This window comes from Oncorhynchus gorbuscha, linkage group LG15, assembly GCF_021184085.1.
Source record: "Oncorhynchus gorbuscha isolate QuinsamMale2020 ecotype Even-year linkage group LG15, OgorEven_v1.0, whole genome shotgun sequence".
Taxonomy (NCBI): domain Eukaryota; kingdom Metazoa; phylum Chordata; class Actinopteri; order Salmoniformes; family Salmonidae; genus Oncorhynchus; species Oncorhynchus gorbuscha.
In genome coordinates this window covers 70,645,529-70,661,878 of record NC_060187.1, presented here as the reverse complement: position 1 = coordinate 70,661,878, position 16,350 = coordinate 70,645,529, and the positions used below count along the sequence as shown (strand labels likewise).

General features: G+C 48.5%; 1 pseudogene; it reads left to right on the top strand.

Moving 5' to 3' along the window:
* Window positions 1–16,350, top strand: part of LOC123997315 — a 141,041-nt pseudogene that overhangs the window by 78,730 nt on the left and 45,961 nt on the right.

Here is a 16,350-nt window from a genome sequence, read left to right as displayed (position 1 = left end):
AGTACATCACTGTAGTAGCTATGGCCCTCTATCCAGGTAGAGTACATCACTGTGGGAGATCTGGCCCTCTATACAGGTAGAGTACATCACTGTAGGAGCTATGGCCCTCTATACAGGTAGAGTACATCACTGTGGGAGCTCTGGCCCTCTATCCAGGTAGAGTACATCACTGTGGGAGCTCTGGCCCTCTATCCAGGTAGAGTACATCACTGTGGGAGATCTGGTCCTCTAGAGTACATCACAGGTAGAGTACATCACTGTGGGAGCTCTGGCCCTCTATACAGGTAGAGTACATCACTGTGGGAGCTCTGGCCCTCTATACAGGTAGAGTACATCACTGTAAGAGCTATGGCCCTCTATACAGGTAGAGTACATCACTGTAGGAGCTATGGCCCTCTATACAGGTAGAGTACATCACTGTAGGAGCTCTGGCCCTCTATACAGGTAAAGTACATCACTGTGGGAGCTCTGGCCCTCTATACAGGTAGAGTACATCACTGTGGGAGCTCTGGCCCTGTATACAGGTAGAGTACATCACTGTAGGAGCTATGGCCCTCTATCCAGGTAGAGTACATCACTGTGGGAGATCTGGCCCTCTATACAGGTAGAGTACATCACTGTAGGAGCTCTGGCCCTCTATACAGGTAGAGTACATCACTGTGGGAGCTCTGGCCCTCTATCCAGGTAGAGTACATCACTGTGGGAGCTCTGGCCCTCTATCCAGGTAGAGTACATCACTGTGGGAGATCTGGTCCTCTATACAGGTAGAGTACATCACTGTGGGAGCTCTGGCCCTCTATACAGGTAGAGTACATCACTGTGGGAGCTCTGGCCCTCTATACAGGTAGAGTACATCACTGTAAGAGCTGTAGGAGCTATGGCCCTCTATACAGGTAGAGTACATCACTGTAGGAGCTGGGAGCTCTGGCCCTCTATACAGGTAGAGTACATCACTGTAGGAGCTCTGGCCCTCTATACAGGTAGAGTACATCACTGTGGGAGCTCTGGCCCTCTATCCAGGTAGAGTACATCACTGTACAGGGAGTACTCTGGCCCTCTATACAGGTAGAGTACATCACTGTGGGAGCTCTGGCCCTCTATACAGGTAGAGTACATCACTGTAGGAGCTCTGGCCCTCTATACAGGTAGAGTACATCACTGTGGGAGCTCTGGCCCTCTATACAGGTAGAGTACATCACTGTGGGAGCTCTGGCCCCTATCAGGTAGAGTACATCACAGGAGTGGCCCTCTATACAGGTAGAGTACATCACTGTAGGAGCTATGGCCCTCTATACAGGTAGAGTACATCACTGTAGGAGCTCTGGCCCTCTATACAGGTAGAGTACATCACTGTGGGAGCTCTGGCCCTCTATACAGGTAGAGTACATCACTGTAGGAGCTCATGGCCCTCTATCCAGGAGTACATCACTGTACAGGGAGCTCTGGCCCTCTATACAGGTAGAGTACATCACTGTGGGAGCTCTGGCCCTCTATACAGGTAGAGTACATCCCTGTAGGAGCTCTGGCCCTCTATACAGGTAGAGTACATCCCTGTAGGAGCTCTGGCCCTCTATACAGGTAGAGTACATCACTGTGGGAGCTCTGGCCCTCTATACAGGTAGAGTACATCACTGTGGGAGCTCTGGCCCTCTATACAGGTACATAGAGTACATCACTGTGGCCCTCTATACAGGGAGCTCTGGCCCTCTATACAGGTAGAGTACATCACTGTGGGAGCTCTGGCCCTCTATACAGGTAGAGTACATCACTGTGGGAGCTCTGGCCCTCTATACAGGTAGAGTACATCACTGTGGGAGCTCTGGCCCTGTATACAGGTAGAGTACATCACTGTAGGAGCTATGGCCCTCTATCCAGGTAGAGTACATCACTGTGGGAGATCTGGCCCTCTATACAGGTAGAGTACATCACTGTAGGAGCTATGGCCCTCTATACAGGTAGAGTACATCACTGTGGGAGCTCTGGCCCTCTATCCAGGTAGAGTACATCACTGTGGGAGCTCTGGCCCTCTATCCAGGTAGAGTACATCACTGTGGGAGCTCTGGCCCTCTATACAGGTAGAGTACATCACTGTGGGAGCTCTGGCCCTCTATACAGGTAGAGTACATCACTGTGGGAGCTCTGGCCCTCTATACAGGTAGAGTACATCACTGTGGGACTGGTAGGTAGAGTACATCACTGTAGGAGCTATGGCCCTCTATACAGGTAGAGTACATCACTGTAGGAGCTCTGGCCCTCTATCCAGGTAGAGTACATCACTGTGGGAGATCTGGCCCTCTATACAGGTAGAGTACATCACTGTAGGAGCTATGGCCCTCTATACAGGTAGAGTACATCACAGGGAGCTCTGGCTCTGGCCCTCTATCCAGGTAGAGTACATCACTGTGGGAGCTCTGGCCCTCTATCCAGGTAGAGTACATCACTGTGGGAGATCTGGTCCTCTATACAGGTAGAGTACATCACTGTGGGAGCTCTGGCCCTCTATACAGGTAGAGTACATCACTGTGGGAGCTCTGGCCCTCTATACAGGTAGAGTACATCACTGTAAGAGCTATGGCCCTCTATACAGGTAGAGTACATCACTGTAGGAGCTCTGGCCCTCTATACAGGTAGAGTACATCACTGTAGGAGCTCTGGCCCTCTATACAGGTAGAGTACATCACTGTGGGAGCTCTGGCCCTCTATACAGGTAGAGTACATCACTGTGGGAGCTCTGGCCCTCTATACAGGTAGAGTACATCACTGTAGGAGCTATGGCCCTCTATCCAGGTAGAGTACATCACTGTGGGAGCTCTGGCCCTCTATACAGGTAGAGTACATCACTGTGGGAGCTCTGGCCCTCTATACAGGTAGAGTACATCCCTGTAGGAGCTCTGGCCCTCTATACAGGTAGAGTACAGCCCTCTATACAGGAGCTCTGGCCCTCTATACAGGTAGAGTACATCACTGTGGGAGCTCTGGCCCTCTATACAGGTAGAGTACATCACTGTGGGAGCTCTGGCCCTCTATACAGGTAGAGTACATCCTGTAGGAGCTCTGGCCCTCTATACAGGTAGAGTACATCACTGTGGGAGCTCTGGCCCTCTATACAGGTAGAGTACATCACTGTGGGAGCTCTGGTACATCCCTGGCCCTATACAGGTAGAGTACATCACTGTGGGAGCTCTGGCCCTCTATACAGGTAGAGTACATCACTGTGGGAGCTCTGGCCCTCTATACAGGTAGAGTACATCACTGTGGGAGCTCTGGCCCTCTATACAGGTAGAGTACATCACTGTGGGAGCTCTATGGTACATCACCCTCTATACAGGTAGAGTACATCACTGTGGGAGCTCTGGCCCTGTATACAGGTAGAGTACATCACTGTAGGAGCTATGGCCCTCTATCCAGGTAGAGTACATCACTGTGGGAGATCTGGCCCTCTATACAGGTAGAGTACATCACTGTAGGAGCTATGGCCCTCTATACAGGTAGACATACATCACTGTGGGAGCTCTGGCCCTCTATCCAGGTAGAGTACATCACTGTGGGAGCTCTGGCCCTCTATCCAGGTAGAGTACATCACTGTGGGAGATCTGGTCCTCTATACAGGTAGAGTACATCACTGTGGGAGCTCTGGCCCTCTATACAGGTAGAGTACATCACTGTGGGAGCTCTGGCCCTCTATACAGGTAGAGTACATCACTGTAAGAGCTATGGCCCTCTATACAGGTAGAGTACATCACTGTAGGAGCTATGGCCCTCTATCCAGGTAGAGTACATCACTGTGGGAGATCTGGCCCTCTATACAGGTAGAGTACATCACTGTAGGAGCTATGGCCCTCTATACAGGTAGAGTACATCACTGTGGGAGCTCTGGCCCTCTATCCAGGTAGAGTACATCACTGTGGGAGCTCTGGCCCTCTATCCAGGTAGAGTACATCACTGTGGGAGATCTGGTCCTCTATACAGGTAGAGTACATCACTGTGGGAGCTCTGGCCCTCTATACAGGTAGAGTACATCACTGTGGGAGCTCTGGCCCTCTATACAGGTAGAGTACATCACTGTGGGAGCTATGGCCCTCTATACAGGTAGAGTACATCACTGTAGGAGCTATGGCCCTCTATACAGGTAGAGTACATCACTGTAGGAGCTCTGGCCCTCTATACAGGTAGAGTACATCACTGTGGGAGCTCTGGCCCTCTATACAGGTAGAGTACATCACTGTGGGAGCTCTGGCCCCTCTATACAGGTAGAGTACATCACTGTAGGAGCTATGGCCCTCTATCCAGGTAGAGTACATCACTGTGGGAGCTCTGGCCCTCTATACAGGTAGAGTACATCACTGTGGGAGCTCTGGCCCTCTATACAGGTAGAGTACATCCCTGTAGGAGCTATGGCCCTCTATACAGGTAGAGTACATCACTGTAGGAGCTCTGGCCCTCTATACAGGTAGAGTACATCACTGTGGGAGCTCTGGCCCTCTATACAGGTAGAGTACATCACTGTGGGAGCTCTGGCCCTCTATACAGGTAGAGTACATCCCTGTAGGAGCTCTGGCCCTCTATACAGGTAGAGTACATCACTGTGGGAGCTCTGGCCCTCTATACAGGTAGAGTACATCACTGTGGGAGCTCTGGCCCTCTATACAGGTAGAGTACATCACTGTGGGAGCTCTGGCCCTCTATACAGGTAGAGTACATCACTGTAGGAGCTCTGGCCCTCTATACAGGTAGAGTACATCACTGTGGGAGCTCTGGCCCTCTATACAGGTAGAGTACATCACTGTAGGAGCTATGGCCCTCTATACAGGTAGAGTACATCACTGTGGGAGCTCTGGCCCTGTATACAGTTAGAGTACATCACTGTGGGAGCTCTGGCCCTCTATACGGGTACATAGCTGTGGGACGTAGAGGGCTGAATAAAAAATAAAAATACAGGTAACTGTAGACTGACCTGTATCTCTCTACAATTTTCTCCCCGTTATGTGACATTTTGGGCTATTTCAAAGCAATTGACTGCTAATCCCCTGCATTAACCTCACAAGACAAGTCTGCCAAATATAACTGCACATGTTCTAAGTAGAATTTCGCAATACTGTTGTTTCATTTTTTCAACACTGCATGAATATCTGACTATTATCAGACTAATATCTGATTTGTTGTTGAACAGCTGACCTGAAGATGGCCCTGACTGCGGAGACTAAGAGCTGGATGGTGGACTATGGCCTGCACTGTAACAGGAAGTACCGGACAGATATGGAGAACATCTTCACGTTAGTGGATGAGGCGGCAAAGAAACTGAACCGACCAATCAAAGACTTGGATGACATCCGCATCGCCATGGCATCGCTGAAGGAGATCAGAGAGCAGCAGATCTCCATTGACTTCCATGTGGGACCCATCGAGGTAGGGAACACAAATGCACACTTCTTTCAGAGAGACAGTGGTGGAAAGAGTACCCAATTGTCATATTTGAGTAAAAGTATAGCTACCTTAATAGAAAGTAACTCAAGTAAAATTGAATGTGAGCCAGTAAAATAGTACCTGGGTAAAAGTCTAAAAGTATTTGGTTTTAAATATACTTAAGTATCAAAAGTAAATGTATAAATAATAAACATTCCTTATATTAAGCAAAGCAGACAGCACCATTTTCTTGTACTTAAAATGTATGGATAGCCAGGGGCACACTCTAACATTCAGACATTATTTACAAAATTGTAATGAAGTTCATCTGCTGTTTGAAGAGAGTCAGACCGAAATGCAGCGTGTAGGTTACTCATGACTTTTAATGAAGAAAATAGCGGTACATGAAATAACTGAAAATACGAAAACAACAAACGAGTGAAACTAATACAGCCTATCTGGTGACTAACACAGAGACAGGTACAATCACCCACGAAATACAACGCGCACTCAGGCTGCCTAAATACGGTTCCCAATCCGAGACAACGAGAATCAGCTGACTCCAATTAGGAATCGCCTCAGGCAGCCAAGCCTAACTAGACACACCCCTAATAATACACACTCCCAATTAATACAACCCCAATACGAAATACAACATATAAACCCATGTCACACCCTGGCCTACCCAAACATATAACAAAAACACAAGATACAATGACCAAGGCGTGACAGAATCCCCCCCCCCTAAGGTGCGGACTCCGGGACGCACCTCAAGAGCATAGGGAGGGTCCGGGTGGGCGTCTGTCCATGGTGGCGGTTCTGGCTCGGGACGTGGACCCCACTCCATAAATGTCCTAGTTCCTCCCCTTCGCGTCCTAGGATAATCCACCTTCTCCGCCGACCATGGCCTAATAGTCCTCACCCTGATCCCCACATAACCGAGGGGCAGCTCGGGACCGAGGGGCAGCTCGGGGCAGAGGGGCGGCTCGGAACAGAGGGGCAGCTCGGGACAGAGGGGCAGCTCGGGACAGAGGGGCAGCTCGGGACAGAGGGGCAGGACGGGACCGAAGCAGCCCGGTACTGAGGGGAAGCCCGGTACTGAGGGGAAGCCCGGTACTGAGGGGAAGCCCGGTACTGAGAGGGAGCCCGGTACTGAGAGGGAGCCCGGTACTGAGAGGAAGCTCGGTACTGAGAGGGAGCCCAGTACAGAGAGGGAGCCTAGTACTGAGAGAAAGCTCAGTACTGAGAGGAAGCTCAGGCAGGTAGTAGGCTCCGGTAAATCCTGGCTGGCTGGTGGACCTGGATGATTAAGGTTGTCTGGCCGATCTAGAAGATATTGGCAGACTGGCACTTCTGGCAGATCCTGGCAGACTGGCACTTCTGGTGGATCCTGGCAGACTGGTGACGCTGGGCCGACTGGCGGCGCTGGGCAGACAGGAGACTCCGGCAGCGCAGGAGAGGAGAAAGGCTCTGGCTGAGCTGAACAGGCGGGAGACTCCAACAGTGCAGGAGAGGAGAAAAGCTCTGGCTGCGCTGAACAGGCGAGGCGCACTGGACGCGCTGGGCCGACTGGTAGCACTGGTGGCGCTGGACAGACAGGAGACTCCGGCAGTGCCGGAGAGGAGAAAGGCTCTGGCTGCGCTAAACAGGCTGGAGACTCCGATAGCACAGGAGGGGAGAAAAGCACTGGCTGTGCTGAACAGGCGATGCGCACTGGACGCGCTGGGCCGACTGGGAGCACTGGTGGCGCTGAACAGACAGGAGACTCCGGCAGCGCAGGAGAGGAGAAAAGCTCTGGCTGCGCTAAACAGGCTGGAGACTCCGATAGCACAGGAGGGGAGAAAAGCACTGGCTGTGCTGAACAGGCGAGGCGCACTGGAGGCCTGGTGCGTGGTGCTGGAACTGGTGGTACTGGCGCGAGGAAACGCACAGGAAGCCTGGTGCGGGGAGCTGCTCCTGGAGGACTGGTGTGTAGACGTGGCTCTGGATAGACCGGACCGTGCAGGCGCACTGGAGCTCTTGAGCACCTAGCCTGCCCAAGCTTACCTGGCTCGATGCCCACTCTAGCCCGGCAAATAGGAAGGGCTGGTATGTGTCGCAGCTGGCTCTGCACCCGCACTGGAAACACCGTGCGCTCCATAGCATAACACGGTGCCTGCCCGGTCTCTCTAGCCCAACGGTGAGCACAGGGAGTATGCGCAGGTTTCCTACCTGGTCATAACTATTCTCCCTTTTAACCCCTCCCAATATTTTTTGGGGGTGACTTTCCGGTTTCCAACCACGTCGCCGTGCTGCCTCCTCATACATGCGCCTCTCCGCTTTAGCTGCCTCTATTTCCTCCTTGGGACGGCGATATTCTCCCGGCTGCTCCCAGGGTCCTTGACCGTCTAATTCCTCCTCCCATGTCCAAATCTCCAAATGATGCAGTCTCTCCCATTGCAACTGCTCTTCACGATTAACAGGGAGAGTAGGCTCAGGTCTATTCTCTGACTCAGCCACTCTCTCTCTGCGCTTTCCCCCTTTACCTTCGGTTTTCGCTCTGTATAGCAATGCTTTCCTTCTCGATTCCATACGTGTATAGCCCTCTTCGCATTGCTGTAGGGAATCCCAGGCGGGCTCCTGCACTCGCTCTGGGTCAGCCGCCCACCTGTCGATTTCTTCCCACGTCGTATAATCCCTGCTTCTGCCATCCATAGCGTCCTCCTTTAGCTCCTGCCAGTTCACACGCTGCTCGGTCTGTGAATGGTGGGTGATTCTGTAATGAAGTTCGTCTGCTGTTTGAAGAGAGTCAGACCGAAATGCAGCGTGTAGGTTACTCATGACTTTTAATGAAGAAAATAGCGGTACATGAAATAACTGAAAATACGAAAACAACAAACGAGTGAAACTAATACAGCCTATCTGGTGACTAACACAGAGACAGGTACAATCGCCCACGAAATACAACACGCACTCAGGCTGCTTAAATACGGTTCCCAATCCGAGACAACGAGAATCAGCTGACTCCAATTAGGAATCGCCTCAGGCAGCCAAGCCTAACTAGACACACCCCTAATAATACACACTCCCAATTAATACAACCCCAATACGAAATACAACATATAAACCCATGTCACACCCTGGCCTACCCAAACATATAACAAAAACACAAGATACAATGACCAAGGCGTGACAAAAATGTGCTTTTGTGTCTAGTGAGTCTGCCAAGCCAGAGGGAGTAGGGATGACCATGTGTTTTCATGAGAAATGCTTGAATTTCACCATTTTCCTGTCCTGCTAAGCATTCAAAATGTATTGAGTACTTTTGGTTGTCAGGGAAAATGTATGGAGTAAAAAGTACTATATTTTCTTTAGGAATGTAGTGAAGCAAAAGTAAAAGTAGACAAAAATATGAATAGTAAAGTACAGATATCCAGAAAAACTACTTAAGTAGTACTTTAAAGTATGTTACTTAAGTACTTTACACCACTGCAGAGAGATACTGTATGAATTGTCCACTTTCATTCAGTAGGAGGCAAATCTTAATTCCCACCTAAGTCAAATTTCTACTTAGTCTATGGGCATTGGTATCAATGGGTGATAATTCAACTTAGGTGGAAGTTAGGATTTGCCCATAGTTTGATTAAGTCCTTGAATTTGGTTGTGAGAAGACACTGGAGATCTGTGTTGTACCATGTGTCTGTTCAGTGCTGTGCCTTCTCCTTTCCCTTTTCTAGGAGTCCTATGCCATGCTCCATAAGTACGGCCTGGTAGTGGCGAAGGAGGAGGCAGAGAAGGTGGACACACTGCGCTACACCTGGGAGAAGCTGCTAGCCCGTAGCATAGAGGTCCGGAATGAGCTGGTGTCCCTGCAGCCCAACTTCAGAGGAGAGCTCATAGACAACGTGCAGACGTTTGTGGAGGACTGTGGACACTTCTATCAGGACTATGACAAGGTTCAGACACGTCTCACAGCTACACCTAACACCAAGGCTGTCTAGGTCCTACTCACAGCTACACCTAACACCAAGGCTGTCTAGGTCCTACTCACAGCTACACCTAACACCAAGGCTGTCTAGGTCTTACTCACAGCTACACGTAACACCTAGGCTGTCTAGGTCTTACTCACAGCTACACCTAACACCAAGGCTGTCTAGGTCTTACTCACAGCTACACCTAACACCAAGGCTGTCTAGGTCTTACTCACAGCTACACGTAACACCTAGGCTGTCTAGGTCTTACTCACAGCTACACCTAACACCAAGGCTGTCTAGGTCTTACTCACAGCTACACCTAACACCAAGGCTGTCTAGGTCTTACTCACAGCTACACGTAACACCTAGGCTGTCTAGGTCTTACTCACAGCTACACCTAACACCAAGGCTGTCTAGGTCTTACTCACAGCTACACCTAACACCAAGGCTGTCTAGGTCTTACTCACAGCTACACCTAACACCTAGGCTGTCTAGGTCTTACTCACAGCTACACCTAACACCAAGGCTGTCTAGGTCTTACTCACAGCTACACCTAACACCAAGGCTGTCTAGGTCTTACTCACAGCTACACCTAACACCAAGGCTGTCTAAGTCTTACTCACAGCTACACCTAACACCAAGGCTGTCTAGGTATTACTCACAGCTACACCTAACACCAAGGCTGTCTAGGTCTTACTCACAGCTACACGTAACACCTAGGCTGTCTAGGTCTTACTCACAGCTACACCTAACACCAAGGCTGTCTAGGTCTTAGACATTTCTATTTCTATTACAGTTAACTTGGCACGCTCTAATTAAGACTGCTAGCTAATTGCTGACGCAGGCTGTGTTTCATTCCCAGGACGGTCCCATGGTTGTCGGACTGGCTCCCCAAGACGCTAGTGACAGTCTCATCATGTTTCAGGTGAGTGCAGTGTGTATCTTCAAGAGAGGAATCTACAGTATATACCTATCTGCAGCACTTCATTAAGTTGATACATTCACAGAGGTTTTCATTCACATGTTCTATGTCTTATTTATTTTATGTATTACTAATTTCTACCATATCGAACATAGTCAACAACATGCATGATTGTATTATTGTGTGTTGTATGGTTTTGGAAATGATATATGTGACCATTCATGCACTTTCCTGTACTTTTAATTTTGTTCGGTCAGAATCGCTTTGACAACCTGTTCCGTAAGTACATCACCTACACTGGTGGAGAGGAGCTGTTTGGCCTGCCTGTGACCCAACACCCTCAGCTGCTGGAGATCAGGAGACAGCTCACCCTCCTCCAGAAGCTCTATGGACTCTACAACAGTGTCATCGACACCGTCAACGGATACTATGACATCCTCTGGGCCGACATCCACATAGACAGGATCAATGACGAACTTCTTGACTTCCAGACGCGGTAAGGAAACCAAACTACAACCCAGACCATGAGAGACATTTACACAGAACTCACTGATGAATAATCTCATTGAGGATTTACATTTCCAAAAGGAAGTTAGATGTTCGTGTTTTTTCACCCTCCCATTTCCAGTTGTCGCAAGCTGCCCCGTGCCCTCAAAGAGTGGAAGGCATTCCTTGACCTGAAGAAAAGTATAGATGATTTCAACGAGTGTTGCCCCCTACTGGAACTGATGACCAACAAGGCCATGATGACGCGTCACTGGAAGAGAATCGCCGAGGTGACAGGACACAGCTTCGAGGTGGAGACGGACACTTTCAAGCTGCGCAACATCATGGAAGCTCCGCTCCTCAAATGCAAAGAGGAAATTGAGGTGATTATGGATTTTTGTTGTTGCTGTTGTTGGTGCTGAAACGCGGGTAGGAACCAGGTAATTGATTCTCTATAGCCGTACAACTACCGGTACTCCACTCACCATAACTATTCTGTACTGTAAATTGAGGCCAGAAAAAAAGGTTGTTTGACCCCAATGGGACAAGTTGATTAATTAAACAAAGGTCAAATAAAGATGAATGTTGTTTGAACTCCCGCTGGGCAGGATATTTGCATCAGTGCGGTGAAGGAGAGGAACATTGAGCAGAAGCTGAAGCAGGTGATTGCTGAGTGGGACAACAAGACGTTCACCTTTGCCAACTTCAAGACGCGAGGGGAGCTGCTGCTGAGGGGCGACAGCACCGCTGAGATCATTACTAACATGGAGGACAGCCTCATGGTGCTGGGATCACTCATGAGCAACAGGTTAGATTAGAGACCTACTGGAGGCACAAATTATTTAGCCTGGAAATCTAGACTAATTTCTGCTTCATGCTTGTTAACAATAGTGAAATTTAGCCTAATTCAACAAATGACCTGGGGGTTCGGAGTGATATATGATTTCTTCTCTATTTTTTATCATATTTCAGTACAGGAGGTTGGTGGGACCTTAATTGTGGAGAACGGGCTCATGGTAATGACTGGAGCGGAATCTGTGGAATAGTATTAAACACATGGTTCACAGGTGTCTGATGCCATTCCATTTGCTCCGTTCCAGCCATTATTATGAGCCCCCTCAGCAGCCTTCACTGTATTTCAGCATCCAGTTGACTTGTCATCTAGAGTTCAGCAGTTGTGGTGTTTGTGTTTAAACAGTTGTGTTTAGACTGGGGGTGCTTTGTATAAATCCCTGTAAGGTTTCAGCTGCATTGTACAGACTTTTAGTGTTGTTTGTGTACTGTAGTAGTCAATGCTTGACTTAGATGATGACTTGGTGTTCCACAGGTACAACACGCCATTCAAGCCCCAGATCCAGAAATGGGTTCAGAACCTTTCCAATACCACTGACATCATAGAGAACTGGATGACTGTCCAGAACATGTGGATCTACCTCGAGGCTGTGTTCGTGGGAGGGGACATAGCCAAACAGCTACCCAAGGTAAGAACCAATACATTGACTTTTCATCTGAAAACACGTCTTTAACCTTATGCTATTAGCGATGTGGTTCCACAATTTCTTGAACTTTTACAGTGTCCTGGTTTTTCAGAAATCACTTATTTTGGGGGAAAACACAGGAACTTTTTGCAAACTTAGTAATGACAATCTAGTCTGAATCATCTGAATGACAGGAGGCAAAACGTTTCTCCAACATCGACAAGTCCTGGGTGAAGATCATGACGCGGGTCCATGAGATGCCCAACGTGGTGCAGTCATGTGTGGGGGACGAGACCATGGGACAGCTGTTGCCTCACTTGCTGGAACAACTGGAGATTTGTCAGAAGTCTCTCACTGGGTAAGTCTATCTGAATGTTTCTCACTAGGTAAGTCTGTCAGAAGTCTCTGGGTAAGTCTGTCTGGAGGTCTGCCAGAAGTCTCTCACTGGGTAAGTCTGCCTGGAGGTCTGTCAGAAGTCTCTGGGTAAGTCTGCCTGGAGGTCTGTCAGAAGTCTCTGGGTAAGTCTGTCTGGAGGTCTGTCAGAAGTCTCTGGGTAAGTCTATCTGGAGGTCTGTCAGAAGTCTATGGGTAAGTCTGTCTGGAGGTCTGTCAGAAGTCTATGGGTAAGTCTGTCTGGAGGTATGTCAGAAGTCTCTGGGTAAGTCTGTCTGGAGGTCTGTCAGAAGTCTCTGGGTAAGTCTGTCTGGAGGTCTGTCAGAAGTCTCTGGATAAGTCTTTCTGGAGGTCTGTCAGAAGTCTCTCACTGGGTAGGCCTATACTTATACTTTGAATTTGTTTTAAATAGTTGAATTGAAAGTATTCATGTATCAGTATGACACCTTCCAAGTTTGCCTACGTTGTACATTGGTAACTTGATGATGTGTACTAAACTAGTAATATTTTCAAACCTTTTTTTTGAGGTAGCTTTAATCTTGCAGATAGATTGTAGCTTCTGGCTATCCAGTTTTCAACCCTTGGTTGTGTGTGATTGTGTGACTGACAGGTACTTGGAGAAGAAGCGTCTGCTGTTCCCTCGGTTCTTCTTTGTGTCTGACCCGGCCCTGCTGGAGATACTGGGCCAAGCCTCGGACTCCCACACCATCCAGGCCCACCTGCTCAACGTCTTTGACAACATTAAATGTGTCCGCTTCCATGACAAGGTACAGTAACGCACAGACAGACTTATACAGTGAGGGAAAAAAGTATTTGATCCCCTGCTGATTTTGTACGTTTGCCCACTGACAAAGAAATGATCAGTCTATAATTTTAATGGTAGGTTTATTTGAACAGTGAGAGACAGAATAATTAACAACAAAAATAACCAGAAAAACGCATGTCAAAAATGTTATACATTGATTTGCATTTTAATGAGGGAAATAAGTATTTGACCCCTCTGCTAAACATGACTTAGCACTTGGTGGCAAAACCCTTGTTGGCAATCAGAGGTCCAACATTTCTTGTAGTTGGCCACCAGGTTTGTACACATCTCAGGAGGGATTTTGTCCCACTCCTCTTTGCAGATCTTCTCCAAGTCATTAAGGTTTCGAGGCTGACGTTCGGCAACTCGAACCTTCAGCTCCCTCCACAGAAGATCTATGGGATTAAGGTATGGAGACTGGCTAGGCCACTCCAGGACCTTAATGTGCTTCTTCTTGAGCCACTCCATTGTTGCCTTGGCCGTGTGTTTTGGGTCATTGTCATGCTGGAATGCCCATCCACGACCCATTTTCAATGCCCTGGCGGAGGGAAGGAGGTTCTCACCCAAGATTTGACGGTACATGGCCCCGTCCATCGTCCCTTTGATGCGGTGAAGTTGTCCTGTCCCCTTAGCAGAAAAACACCCTCAAAGCATAATGTTTCCACCTCCATGTTTGACGGTGGGGATGGTGTTCTTGGGGTGATAGGCAGCATTCCTCCTCCAAACACGGCGAGTTGAGTTGATGCCAAAGAGTTCCATTTTGGTCTCATCTGACCACAACAATTTCACCCAGTTGTCCTCTGAATCCTTCAGATGTTCATTAGCAAACTTCAGACATTCAGGCATGTATATGTGCTTTCTTGAGCAGGGGACCTAGCGGGCGCTGCAGGATTTCAATCTTTCACGGCGTAGTGTGTTACCAATTGATCATTGACAAGATCCTCCCATGTAGTTCTGGGCTGATTCCTCACCGTTCTCACGATCATTGCAACTCCACGAGGTGAGATCTTGCATGGAGCCCCAGGCCGAGGGAAATTGACAGTTCTTTTGTGTTTCTTCCATTTGCGAATAATCACACCAACTGTTGTCACCTTCTCACCAAGCTGCTTGGCAATGGTCTTGTAGCCCATTATAGCCTTATGTAGGTCTACAAAATCAGTAAAGGATCAAATACTTTTTGCCCTCACTGTAATTTCTTTCAACAACTATCCCCGTCAGGCCTCCTGATCAATTGACTTATTTGACTATTAGTAGTATCTGTCCTTCCTCAATAGTAACTAACCCGGATTCAGTAACATCAATAGTATCTGCTCTTCTGTCTCCACAGATGTACGACCGGATCCTGGCCATCTCGTCCAGGGAGGGGGAGACGGTAGAGCTGGATTGGCCGGTGACTGCTGAGGGGAACGTGGAGGTCTGGCTCAACGCCCTGCTGAAGGAATCCCAGAGGTCTCTTCACCTGGTCATCAGACAGGCTGTCCTGGCCATCCAGGACTCAGGCTTCCAGCTCATTGAGTTCCTGGACACTTTCCCTGCTCAGGTGGGGAGACATGGGATACATCCTAAATGTCACCCTATTACATAGTCCACTACTTTTAACCCTGTTCAAAAGTAGTGCACTATATAGGCTGCCATTTGTGACACAGTCCTGGTCTTGGAGTCATCATTCATTCTCTTTTATAATGTGATAGATGACCTTAACTTTGACCTTGGAGCAATGGCCTTGTAGTAACTGTGTAGCTCAGTTGGTAGAGCATGGCGCTTGTAACGCCATGGTAGTGGGTTCGATCCCCGGGACCACCCATACGTAGAATGTATGCACGCATGACTGTAAGTCGCTTTGGATAAAAGCGTCTGCTAAATGGCATATTATGGTAAGACTTTCCTACATCTATGTTCCATTACTCAATACCTGATCAGGGATTCCTGTTCTTCTGACATTATCCTCCATTATTGTATAACTGAAACTGATCTACACACTAGCCACATTCCATACATTCCTGATGTTATACTTTGTTCTGATTACAGCCCTGATTGATAGGAAGCCAGGAAAGATGACTTTACATCCTCTCATTGATGTCCTATCATTATGTCCTCTCTTCCTGACTCCATCAACCAGGTTGGTCTGCTGGGAGTCCAGATGATCTGGACCAGAAACTCAGAGGAGGCCCTGACCAACGCCCGCTACGACCGTAAGATCATGCCCAAGACCAACCAGTTCTTCCTGGAGCTTCTCAACACCCTGATAGACATGACCACTAAAGACCTGGCCTCAATGGAGCGGAACAAGTATGAGACACTCATAACCATCCATGTTCACCAGAGGGACATCTTTGATGACCTGGTGAGTGGCCTGGAATCACAAACTGAATCAGGGGCTAAAATAGTACTTCAACCCCAAAGGTTCCTTTTGGCAAACTGTTCCACCAAATATTTTCTGATTAGGGCATGGTAGAGTCTGAGAATATCAATTCGAGTTTTCCCTGGTATTCAAATCACATTTGACAATTGGGGTTTTAGGGATTTCATAGACTTTAGCAAAGCTTTGTTTCCAGAATGGTTTCTCTTTCCCCCTGCTCTCTCCTCAGTGTCGCCTGCATATCAAAAGCCCTACAGACTTTGAGTGGCTGAAGCAGTGTCGTTTCTACTTCAATGAGGACTCTGACAAGATGATCATCAACATGACTGACGTAGGCTTCATCTATCAGAATGAGTTCCTGGGCTGCACTGACAGACTGGTCATCACCCCTCTGACTGACAGGTAGGGACTAACTAGTCATCACCCCTCTCACTGACAGGTAAGGACTAACTAGTCATCACCCCTCCCACTGACAGGTAGGGACTAACTAGTCATCACCCCTCTCACTGACAGGTAGGGACTAACTAGTCATCACCCCTCTCACTGACAGG